The sequence below is a fragment of the Pteropus vampyrus genome, unplaced genomic scaffold, assembly GCF_000151845.1.
Source record: "Pteropus vampyrus isolate Shadow unplaced genomic scaffold, Pvam_2.0 Scaffold20, whole genome shotgun sequence".
Taxonomy (NCBI): Eukaryota; Metazoa; Chordata; class Mammalia; order Chiroptera; family Pteropodidae; genus Pteropus; species Pteropus vampyrus.
Genome location: NW_011888801.1, coordinates 4,749,635 through 4,753,198, shown reverse-complemented (window position 1 = coordinate 4,753,198; position 3,564 = coordinate 4,749,635).

Below are 3,564 nucleotides of genomic sequence, written 5' to 3'. Positions count from 1 at the left end.
TACCCATTCATGCCATTCTGCTTTACCCCCGCCAGGCCTTGAAAATGTGTTGGCTTGCTGCAATCCCAGGGATCATTCCTCAGAGGTTCTTCAAAGCTCCCGCCTTGGCCTCAGGCTGTGTCTGGGTTCCAGGGAGAGGCTGAGGAGCTGGGCTGCCAGATGTACCTGCTGAGTTTAAAGTCCTCCACCGGAGAGCATTTCCTGGGCTAACTGGGATGCTCAGTCCCTGCAGGGTGCACAGAGGCCCAGATGCCATGAGGGGTGAAATCCCTGGGTGCCTGCTATAAACCCAAGGGAATTTTGAGGTCACCTGGCATTGGAGTCACAATGGGGCAAATGGCTTCATGGAGCTTAGAGATCCAGATTAGCATTTTAAAGAAAGGTCAACAAGAAAGGATTTCTGAGACCTGCTGGGAGCAGATGCATGATGGTGAGGAAAGGTTACCATCTCCTAAGTCTCCAAACAGGCCCATCTGCTGACCAGGTGTCACTTGGGAGGCAGAAAAGGCACCAGATAAAGAAGGGGGAAAGTTGGATTCTAACTTCAGCTGAGTCACTGGTGAGCAGAGTTTGGGCAGATTACTTAATATCTCTGAAGCCTCACTTTCTTCCTCTCTCAAAAGAAAAAGACAGAATAATCTCTAAAGTCCTTCTAGTTCTAGAATTATGATGGTCCAGGAAGTGGGGCAGAGGCTGGGTGACCAGTGAGGGTGCTCCTGTCCAGTGACCTGTGGTAAGGCCTCAGAACAAATGTCAGCCCTTTTCGTAACACTTACCAATTTCTCCTTTTAGCAAAGGGAGTCCAGGCCTCAGGGTAAGGGCATTGCGTGGACAACACCAAGCTCTGATTTGATAGCATCAGTTTTACTCATAATGTCTATTTTTACACTTTCCTTCTATTGATTTATTTGTATTTTAATCTTATACATTTTAATTTTGTTTATTATGATTTATTTATCTTCTAATTATGGCAATGCTGGTTTCCCATGAAGGTAGTATTCTAGAATTTCTTTTTGAAATAAATTTAAGTATAAAAAGAGTCAACTGGAGACAAACATTAAGTAACTAATACTAAAAGCTGCATGATGTATGGTGAAAATTGTAAAGGCAACCTAAGAATTGGGGAAATGTTTGCATTAAATTTGGGGATAAAGTGCCCCTTGTGATCCCTGACCTCTTCAGTGGGCACCCATGACTATTACTGCCCTAGAAGGAAGGGCATGTACGTGCCTACATGCCATTTCTCTGCCTGTCATATCAGCTCTAGGTAGTGCTGTTGACACTATTCTCTCTGGAAGACACATGGGTGAGAGAGCAGAGTGAGCCCTCTGGCCAGTGCGAAATAGGAATACGTTCTTTTCAGTCTTTAGATTGGTTTTGACTCAAATGGTTTTATGCATTGAATTTAATGAAAAGTCATCTCAATGGGCCACCAGATTATGAACTATGGAATTACTACACTAATGTTAAAGGAGATGGAATTCCCATCTGAGCCATTGTGCTTTAAACAGAATCTGTATTATCTACTGAAATAAAAGCCGCTTATGCATACCAACCCTTCTGTCTCAGTATAGTGTCACTAAGACAGATCTTGATTGAAGAGCCAAGAGCAAGTCAAATAAAAAGCTTTAAGCCCATGAGTATCCATCACCCAGGGAGTTCCTAGCGTTGTTAGGATAGCTTATGGATCATTTTGTTCAACTTACAACTTTCTATTTTGTTATAAGGAGGGAAGAACAAAATGAGATTTATAGATAACCAAAAGGATGTTTCTTGCACGCCTCCAATCCAGCATAGCACCTTGCAGAAAATGCATTAAGCACCGTGTCCTGGTGATCCCAGAGGATTTCTGAAAGCAAAGACTCAGCCCCATGCCCCACTGTGTCTGTCTCCAACAGTCTGCTCTGGCCAGCTGCATAGGTCCAGGTGTTTTTCTAGAAGTATCTGAAGTATCTAAAGTTTGTGCTCATATAAGCTCATGGCAAAGGTTCCCAGGGAGGAAGATCTGGTGAGGTACTCAGTGGATGCTCCCAAACAGCAGCAGCTTCAACATCTGAAGAAACTAGAGGTCACATCTCTGTGTTTGGACTTGTTAGAATAGCCAGGCAATTGACACAACTCCTCTTCTGGATTAGGACAGCTATGAAAAATCCCCTTGGTGGCAGACTCGAGGACTCAGATCCTGGCCAATGGTGAAGATCAACCTCTCCTATTCCTAGAATAGTATTTCATACATTCTGGAAATCTAACAGTGTTCTTCTGGCAAGAAACATGGCAAGCCCCTTCCATAAAGTTGTTTAATAAACTTCTCTCTTGAACTTGGCAGCCAGTTTATTGGATTGTGTTTCCTTTATGGTTTATTCTTCTGCGACTCCAAGGATATTGCTAGATTTGGTTTTTGTTTTGTTTGTTTCGTAAAAGTGGCATTTCTTGGTTTCACACAGATAGCCTTACCTCTCATAAAAATACCACAGTTTATAATTTTTTAACCCATTAAATTCTCTCTCCTTTGGGAAGCAGAAAGCTTGGCAACTGTGGGATAGATACTAAAGCTGGAGAATGAATGCGACTTCAAGGAAGGCCAGTTGTTGGTGTGAAAGGAAGGCATCTTGCTTTGGATAACATTATGCCAAAAGCAGACACCAAGGGAGCAAGTCGGAATTAGAAGTCAACGAAATCCCCAGAGATGTCTGCCTTTGGACTTGTCTCATTCTCAAGAGGGCTTTTAAGTGGGAAAGATGGTCTCAGCATTATCTTTATTTGCAAACGAGGCAAGAGTTACTAGGCAGAGGCAGGATTAAGTCTCTTGACTCATTTGCATGGTCTGTTTTACAAAGTAGTCATTGAGTCCTAGACTTCCCAGATCTTGAACCAGAGCTTTAGCAAAGATCAGACCAGGAACCCTAAGAAAAAGATTAGAAAGTCTATTGGTCCGGAAATCAGAAGAATAAGTTGGGTAGTTTCAAGGAGAAGTTTTTCTCTTTTGGCTTCTTCTTTTCCCACCAGTAAAAATGGGTGGACTAATTTTTGCCTTGCTACCTCTTAGAGGCCAGGTCCATAGCACTCATGTTCTGGTGGGGTGGCATTGATGATGAATAGGATTAAAGGGAGATGGGAATTTGAAGAATTGTTAGACTGGAAGTTCTGTGCAATGCAAGTAGAAGATGAATTCTAACCAGGACACGGGCCATGAATTAGGTTTACTTTGACCCAGCCACAGTTGTATTTTAAGGGAATAAAGGCTATGTTCTTGCAAGTTTGTGTCTTGGCTGTCACTGGAGACAATGATTAAGGAAGATGTGGTAGGACTACAAACACCATTTTCCCCAAGAAACTGGCTTTGATGAGTTAGAAAAGGGAATTTTCTGTCAGTGCCATTTGCTAGCCCACACATTCAGAATTGGCTGATAAGAGGCCAGAGATGAGGGGCAAGTCTGGGTGGTACCCCACATCCAGGTTGGCTCATACATGTACTCTCCCTTGAAAAAAGGCACTGAGTCTAGGATGTGAGAATACCAGTGGAAATATTCAGGACATCTTTCTGACTACAATGAATCACTTACA